At 40.6% G+C, this 9144-nt stretch overlaps 1 pseudogene; it reads left to right on the forward strand.

The window, feature by feature from the left end:
• Positions 1-7376: 7376 nt before the first annotated feature.
• LOC127668940 (uncharacterized) lies at positions 7377-8515 on the forward strand (annotated as a pseudogene).
• Positions 8516-9144: the final 629 nt, after the last annotated feature.

Below are 9144 nucleotides of genomic sequence, written 5' to 3' on the forward strand. Positions count from 1 at the left end.
GCATGGATGGTTCAATATACAGAAATCTGTCAATATAATTCACTACATAAACAAATTAAAGGAAAAAATACCCACATGGTCAATTCATTAGATGCTGAAAAGCTTTTGACAAAATTCAGCATCCCTTCATGATAAAAGTCTTCGAGAGATTGGGAATCCAAGGCCCATACCTAAACACAGTGAAAGAAATATTCTGCAAACTGGTAGGCAACATCAAACTAAATGGAGAGAAACTTGAGTCAATCCCCCTAAAATCAGGGACCAAACAAGGCTGCTCACTCTCTCTCTCTCTATTCAATATAGTACTTGAAGTCCTAGACAGAGCAATCAGGCAGCAAAAAGAGGTCAAAGGAATACATATTGGAAAGGAAGAAGTCAAACTATCACTATGTGCAGATGAAAGCTTAAATGACCCCAAGCTTTCCAACAAAGAATTCCTAAAGCTGATAAAAAAAAACTTCAGCAAAGTTGTTGGATATAAAATTAACTCAAGCAAATCATTAGGCTTCTTCTACTGAAAGGATAAACAAGAAGAGAAAGAATTTATGGAAATGACATCTTTCAAAATAGTTCAAAGTAATATTTCATACCTAGGTGTGACCCTGCGAAGAAAGTGAAGGGTCTATATGACAAGAACTTTAAGCCTCTAAAAAAAGAAATCGAAGAAATACTAAGAAGATGGAAAGATCTGCAATGCTCACAGATTCGCAGGATCAATATAGTAAAAATGGCCATCTTGCTGAAAGCATTTGACAGATTCAGTGCAATCCCCATCAATGCAATCAGAATTCCAAATCAATTTTTCATAGTTCTAGAAAGAGGAATTCTTAAATTCATCTGGAATAACAACAACAACAACAACAGCAACAAAAACAGGATAGCAATAACTATTCCCCACAACAAAAGATATTGCAGGGGAATCACCATCCCTGACCACAAACTCTACTACAGAGGATAGTTATAAAAACTGTTTAGTATTAGTATGCAGACAGGCAGGAAGAGCAATGGAATAGGATTGAGGACCGAGCAAATAACCCACACATGTACATTCACTTGATATTTGACAAAGGAGCTAAAATCATCCAATGGAAAAAAGCCAGCATTTTAAACAAATGGGCTAGATCCACTGGAGGTTTGCATGCAGAAAAATGCAAATTGACCCATTCTTATCTCCTTGTACTACGTTCAAGTCCAAGTGGGTCAAAGATCAATACATAAAATCAGACACACTGAAGCTTATAGAGCAGAAAGTGGGGACAAAACTTGAACACACGGGCACAGGGGAACAGTTTCTGAACAGAAAACCAATAGCTTATACTCTAAGAACAAGAATCGACAAATGGGAGCTCATAAAACGGCAAAGCTTCTGTAAGGCAAAGAATAAAGTCAATAGGACAAAACTTCAACCAACACATTGGGAAAAGATCTTTATTAACCCTAACATATACAAAAATGCAAGAAGTTAGTCTCCAGATAATCAAACAACCCTATTTAGGTTACAGAACTTAACGGGGAATACTCAACTGAGGAAACTCCAATGGCTCTAAAGCACCTAAAGAAATATTCAGTATCCTTAGTTATCAGGGAAATGCATATCAAAACAACACTGAGATTCCACCTTACACCAGTCAGAAAGGCTAAGATGACCAACTCAGGGGACAGCAGTAGCTGGAGAGGATGCAGGGAAAGAGGAACACTTCTCCATTGTTGGTGGAATTGCAAGCTGGTAAAACCACTCTGGAAATCAGTTTGGCGATTCCTTAGAAAATTAGACATATTACTACTTGTGGACCCAGCTATACCACTCAGAATGTGCTCTTTATGTAATAAGGACACATGCTCCACTATGTTCATAGCTGTCTTATTTATAATAGCCAGAAGCTGGAAAGAACCCAGATGTCCCTCAACAGAGAAATGGATACAGGAATTGTGGTATATATACACAATGGATTAGTATTCAGCTATCAAAAACAATGAATTCATGAAATTCTTAGGCAAATGGATGGAACTAGAAAGTGTCATCTTGAATGAGGTAACCCAGTCACAAAAGAACGTACATGGTATTCATTCACAAATAAGCAGATGCTAGTCCAAAAGCTCAAAATAAACAATTTATAATTCACCCAGCACAGGAAGCTCAAGAAGAAGGAGGACTTAAGTGAGGGTGCTATGGTTCCTCTGAGAAAGGGAACAAAATCGTCACAGGAGCAACACGGCAGGCAGGCAATATGTGGAGCAGAGTCTGAAGTAAAGGCCACCCAGCAAGTGCCCAGGAGGGGATTCATCCTATAGACAGTCACCAAACACTGACACTATGAAGAGAAGTTTGTACCAAAAGAAGCATGCCATGGCTCTCTCCATAGGGCCCCACCTAAGCCTTACAAATACAGAGGCAGAAACTAGCACCCAACTATTGGAATAATCTTGGTGTCCCCATCAGAGGATCTGGAGGGTTGCCCGGAGGAGCTGAAAGAGTATATAGCCCCATGGGAAGAACAATGACTTCGGACACCCAGGCACCCCAAGACTCCCAGGGACTGACCATCCACGAAGGCGTGTACATAGTTCCAGCCAAAAATGTGGCAGAGCAATGCCTTGTTGGGCATCAGTGGGAGGAGTGGTCTTTGGTCAGGTAAAGACCCAATAGAGGGTCAACAAAGGAAAATGTACAGGGGAGGGAGTTGGGGGGGTAGGTGGGAGTGTGTTGGGTAAAGGGGCATATACAAGGAGGCAGGAGCTGGGAGGAGGGGTGGGGAATTATTGGGGAGGGGGACTTTTGGGAGGGGGGAAATTGGGAAAGGTTTTACCATTGGCAATGTAAGTGAAGAAGATACTCAATAAAAAAAGATTAAAAAAAAAAAAGAAAAAGAAAAAGCAAGATAGTAATCTTCTTTTAATAAATCCAAAAGAAGATAACCACTCAAACATAAAAATTACATCAAAAATAACAGGGAGCAACAATCACTATACCTTAATATCTCTTAACCTCAATGGACTCAATTTACCAATAAAAAGACATTGACTAAAAGTCTGGCTATGCAAACAGGACACAGCACTTTGCTGCATACATGAAACGCATATCGTTATCAAAAACAAACACTACCTCAGAGAAAAAGGCTGGAAAACAAATTTCCAAGCAAATGTTTCCAGGACAAAAGGCGTGGCAGCAATTCTAATATCAGATAAAATTGACTTTCATCCAAAAGTTATTTAAAAAGACACAGGACACTTCATATAGATCAAAGGAATAATCTACCAAGAAGAACTCTCATTCTGAGCATCTATGCTCTAATTGCAAGGGCACCCACATTCATAAAAGAAACTTTAGTAAAGCTCAAAACACACAGTTATAAAGATCAGAAATTTCAGGCCCATACCTAAACAGTAAAAGCAAACCAGTAGCCAACATCAAACTAAATAGTGAGAAAATTGAAGCAATCGCACTAATATCAAGTACTAGACAAGCCTGCCCTCTCTCTCCATATTTATTCAGTATATTACTTGAAGTTCTAAGTAAAGCAATTAGAAAACACAATTCGGTAAGAGGGATACAAATTGGACAGGAAGAAATCAAACTATCACTATTTGCAGATGATATGATAGTATAATTAAGTGACCCCCAAAACTCCACCAGAGATCTCCTACAGCTGATAAACAACTTCAGCAAAGTGGCTGGATATAAAATTAACTCAAACAAATCTTATGCTCCAAGGATAAACAGGCTGAGAAAGAAATTAGTGAAATGACACCTTTCACAGTAGTCACAAATAATATTTCATACCTTGTTGTGACTCTAATCAAACATGTGAAAGATCTGTATGACAAGAACTTCATGTTTCGAAAGAAAGAAATCAAAGAAGACCTCAGAAGATGGAAAGATCTCCCATGCTCCTGGATAGGCAAGATTGATATAGTAAAAATGGACACAATGCAAGAGCAATCTACAGATTCAATGCAATGCCCATCAAAATTCCAACTGAATTATTCATAAAGTTTGAAAGAGCAATTCTCAAATTCATCTGGAATAGCATAAAACCCAGAATAGCAAAACTATTATCGACAATAAAAGAACTGGGGGAAGCACTATCCCTGACCTCAATCAGTACTACAGTGCAACAATGCTAAAAATCATCTTGTATTGGTACAGTGACAAGCAGGTAGAATGTGTGGAGAGAAGGTTTATGGGACATATGGGGAGGAGGAATCTGGGAAAGGGGAAATCTTTTGGAATGTAAACAAAGAATATAGAAAATAAAAATTATATATATAAAAAAGAAAAAGGCACTCATAGAAAACAGGAGATACAATGCTTAAAGCCAGGCATGATGGCATGTCCTTGCAATCCTAGCACTCAGGAGACTGCAATAGAATATCTGAGGGTTCAAGGCCAGCCTGGGCTTTCAATGTAAGACACCGTTTCAAAAAAAAAAAAAGCGATTTATTTGTTTCCTCTTTAAGTGCTTCTACCTGTTGACCTGTATTTTCCTGTATTTCTTTCAGTGAGTCATTTATATCCTCCTTAAAGCACTTTATTATCAATATGAAATAGGATTTTAGGTCAGCTTCCTGATTTTGAAGGTATTTCAGGGTTTGTTGTGGTGGAAGAACTGGGTTCTGATAATGCCCACATATACTGGCTTCTATTGCTTATGGTCTTGTACCTGACCACATTTCCAAAGGTATGGCTGCCGACTGAATGTGGCCGCAGGGTGGGAATGTCTAGTGGACCTGAGGGGATGAGAGAGGAGCCTATCGGAAGGCCAAGGTGAAGATTAACTTGAGGCCAAGTCCTTGGATTAGAGTTTCAATACCAGGGTCAGTCTTTGGTAGATGTAAGAGCCTCATGATTTGTCTAATTTGACCACAAGTGCTCTAGTGTAGATTAGAGTGGGAAGAGGTCACTTGATGTTTTCTCTTCTATGGCTCTTCAATTTTTGGTTGGAGTCAGAGAGTCAAGAAGAATGGAAGAGGATCTGTGATTTTTTTGTTGTTGATTTTCTGAGAGAAGTTTTCTCGGTGTGGCCCTGGCTGTCATGGACCTCACAGTGTAGTACAGGCTGGTCTTGAACTCAGAAAACCTCCTCCCTCTGTCTGCCAAGTGCTGGGATTAAAGGTGTGTACCACCACTGTCCGACTGTGACTCTTTAAAATGTTAAATTATTTATTTGCACCCCCTTACCCCACATGCACAATCCCCACAGCCATCTCCCACCCCCAGCCCCTTCTTTTCAGAGTGGGTGAGAAGTCTCACCCAATCAGGCACTTCAAGTCTCTGTAAGGCTAAGCATTTGTTCTTCCACTGACACAATACAAGGCAGTGCAGCTAGAAGTAGATATCCCATATACATGCAACAGTTTTTGAGATAGCTCCTGCTCCAGTTGCTCCAGAACCTGTGAAGATCAGCCTGAACATCTGCTACATAAGTTCAAGGAAGGCTAGGTCCAATTTATGCATGCTCTTTGGATGGTGGTTCAGTTCCTGAGAATCCCATGGGTCCTGTGAAGCTTTCTTCACATCTACTGAGGATTAAATTTACCGCAAAATTGAAAGCAAATTTAACTAAATAGGTTCTTGTAAGGCTTTATCTAGGTGAGAATTTATGTATGATTGTGTGAGATCAACCTCAATATTTTCTGAAAAGAAAAAAAAGAAAAAATTACAAAGTAGACTGAAAGAAATACTGTGTCTCTGAGAGTCTTTTAGTTAAGTTGGCTAAGGGTTTGCCAACCTGGTTGAGCTCTTGGTTTTGTTGATTTTTTTTTTTAAATTTTTCCTCTTTCTTCCTTTTCTTTTTTTAGAAAAGATTTATTTATTTTATGTATGTGAGTACACTGTAGCTGTCTTCGGACACCAGAAGAGGGAATCAGATTCCTTTACAGATGGTCATGAGCCACCATGTGGTTCCTTGGATTGAACTCAGGACCTTTGGAAGAGCTCTTAAACACTCAGTCATCTCTCCAGCCCTTCCTCTTTCTAATTGCTTGATTTCAGCCCACATCCAGGTCCTCCATCATGGAGTTCTTCACCCCTCCTCACCTTTGACTCTGAAAAAGTGCTCCCCACCTTATGCTCCCCTCACCCACTCACCCACCTACTCCCACTTCAATCCCTCCAGGGTTCTAGGACTTTTAAACTTTGGGGGAGGACATTCAATTGCTAGCCTCCCTAGGCTGACAGACTCATATTATCACATGAGCTATTTGCAAGCTTATTGCAATGTTGAGAATACTTAAGAAGCATGGGAGGCACTGGCATGTGGTCAGAAAGAGTGTGGCCCCTGAATAATCCCTGCTCTATAATAAGTCCACAGCTTGTGATGGGTAGGCATGATGGGTGGTCTCTGGAACTTTTCTGATATTTTTACCTTTTTCCATGTTCTCCTCTAAGAACATACTCCAATAAGATCAGAACCCATCTAAGTCCTAAGGTCTGTCCTTGCATTTAAGATTCCAAATGTCTTCAAATGCACCCACACAAACCAGTTCCCAAATGCCTCAAGAGCTTGCAAGGAATCTGCCTTTCCAAGTGAGTCCCCTAGAGACTCCAACTTGTCCAATGCAATCAAGTCATTCAGTCCCTGAAAGCGACCTCTGTCGACAAGATTCCCAAGGTCCATCAAGAAGATCAATTATCCAAATGCAACCAGGTCCTGTAATGGGCCCAGGTTTTCCAATTCTCTATGAGTTGACAGTCACCCTGATACCTACACCACAGAACAATTTAATGAAGAAAGTTTCAGATCAATTTCCCTTATGAACATTGATGCAAAAATACACCGCAATATACTAAGTCCCCCAATCAAAGAACACATCAAAGAAATCATACACTATGATCAAGTAGTCTTCATCCACCAGATACAGGGAGCTGCTTCTAAATATCAAAATCCACCAAGGCAAACCACCACATCAACAAACTGAAAGAAAAACAAATCACATGATTGTTCTAGTAGATACTGAAATAGATTTTGACAGGAAAAATCCAATATTAGTTCCTTTAATAGTCTTCTAGAGATCAATGACAAAAGATGCATAGCTGAAGTATGGGGTTTTTAATTTTTTTGTTTGTTGTTTTGAGACAGTATTTTTCTCAGTGCCACTGGCTGTCCTGGAATTCACTCTGTAGGCCAGATTGGCCTCGAACTCAGAAATCCACCTGTCTCTGCCTCTAAGTGCCCTTGAAAGAGACCTCCATCAGCAAGAGTCCCAAGGTCCATCAAGAAGATCAAGTATCCAAATGCAACGAGGTCCTGTAATGGGTCCAGGTTTACCAATTCTGAGAAGCCTCTTAGTGCATCCACATCATCAGATACCTTCAAGATCCTCAGTGAGATCTAATTTCCAGGTTCCTGTGGGACCTATGGTACTGTCACCTAATTATGGTTACCGACAAAAGAGACTCTGGGCTCCAAGGAACCATCAGAAAATACTCACTGTATACACCAGGGAGCAAAAGAACCTGCTGTAAACATATTTGGCTAAGTGCACATACCCAAAACGGGAGGAGCAGGGGGGGGGGTGGACTGGCATTGTTGATTGGTTTGACAGCACATGAGATCCAGGCATGCCTCTCTTCGCTGTCTCTGACAGCCAAAATATCCAATCCCCCCTCCCCCTATCAGACTCCTGAGCTCTGTGCTCTTTAATGTTAGGGACAGTTGTGGAAGTTGAATATACATGCATCAAGAGCTGGACCTCACATTCTGCTTCAACCCAGGTAGGAATATGGATGAATATTATTATCCTGTAGGGTCTCAGAGACCTAGACCTCAGAGCTCATAGTACAATACAGGACACACTAACTGAATCTTCTCTAGGCTTTTGGTGTCAGGTCATATTCATTCTATCTTACTACAATCCCTTAGGGATCTAGACCTTCAGACTTCTCTGTTGTGGACTCATGCAGTATTGCTGCAGAAATTCCTTTCAATCCAGAAGCTTCACCTAGTGACAAGTTGGGGGCACACAGGTATTCCTTTGATGTCTCCTTTGTTTTTCAGATCTGGTTCAAGAACACCCGGGCTAAGTCCAAGTGGAAGAATCTCAAGAATATCCCAGCAGCACCTCCAGAAAGAAATGGAAGCTCTGAAGCTGTTTCTGAGCCAACCCATCTTCCTGGTTCCTTACCTGTAATTGCTTCTGCCAATGGAGACTCCATGGGTTCAGGCACATTTGGTGAGGATTCCATTTCCAACCTCAACTGCAGCCAGGGATGGTCAAGCTCAACTTCAGCCATCGTGATCAAGCCTGTGATGGTGCCAGGTGTAGTCAGCAAGAATACCTGCTTGATGACCATGCCCCTGTTAGGGCTGGTGACTCTAGTCAATCAGTAGCAGTTGAAGTCCAGACTGGCATAGCAGGATCTGGAGCTTCAGTAGCCATGGTAGCATCCACTCAAGGTACAGAGGATGCTCAAGATTCAGGTCCATCTGCTGAGGGGCTCTGGCAGTGGATTCTTGAAGACTTTGAGGAGTTGGAGGATCGGTACAATTGTAGATACCACCACACCATTCCATAAAACACCTCTCTCCCCTTGATTCATTCAGGCCTTTATAGAAAGGAAGAGGTGTGTTAGTATATTTGAGAGGTGTGTTAGTATATTTGGGGAAATTAAGCAGTCCTATCTGTAGTAGTTTCATGTCACTAGTTTATATAATGGGATTGTTTAAAAAAAAAAAAACAAAGGAAACTATTCTCTCCATATTGTTGAATTATATGTTCTTTAAATGAAAGAAAAAAACGTGTTGAAAAATAAAAATAATGTTTTTTCCAGTCTTTCTCCCTAAATATTTTTACATGTGAATGCCTGCAGTGCATGTATGCAACTGTCTTGTAGTTGGAGACTCAAAGTGTATAGTATCTCTTGGAGTGAAACTATAGAGTGGAGGTCTTACATGTGTGTTTGGAAATGGGCTCACATCTTCATCAAGATCCACTGCTGCTCCTAAGCAATGAGGTCTCATGGTCATTGTTAACTGTACAGCAATGTCAAGGACAGTTTAAGGTACACCAGGCCCTACCTGAAACAAAAGTATTGATAACAAACTTTTCACTAGAAAATGCATTGGTCAAGTCTAGCTTAGTATGACGCTTTCTTGTCTTTGGCTTATACCAAGAGCAGTTGCTGGACCAGTGTCTTTGCAGAGG

The sequence above is a fragment of the Apodemus sylvaticus genome, chromosome 1, assembly GCF_947179515.1.
Source record: "Apodemus sylvaticus chromosome 1, mApoSyl1.1, whole genome shotgun sequence".
NCBI classification, from domain to species: Eukaryota; Metazoa; Chordata; class Mammalia; order Rodentia; family Muridae; genus Apodemus; species Apodemus sylvaticus.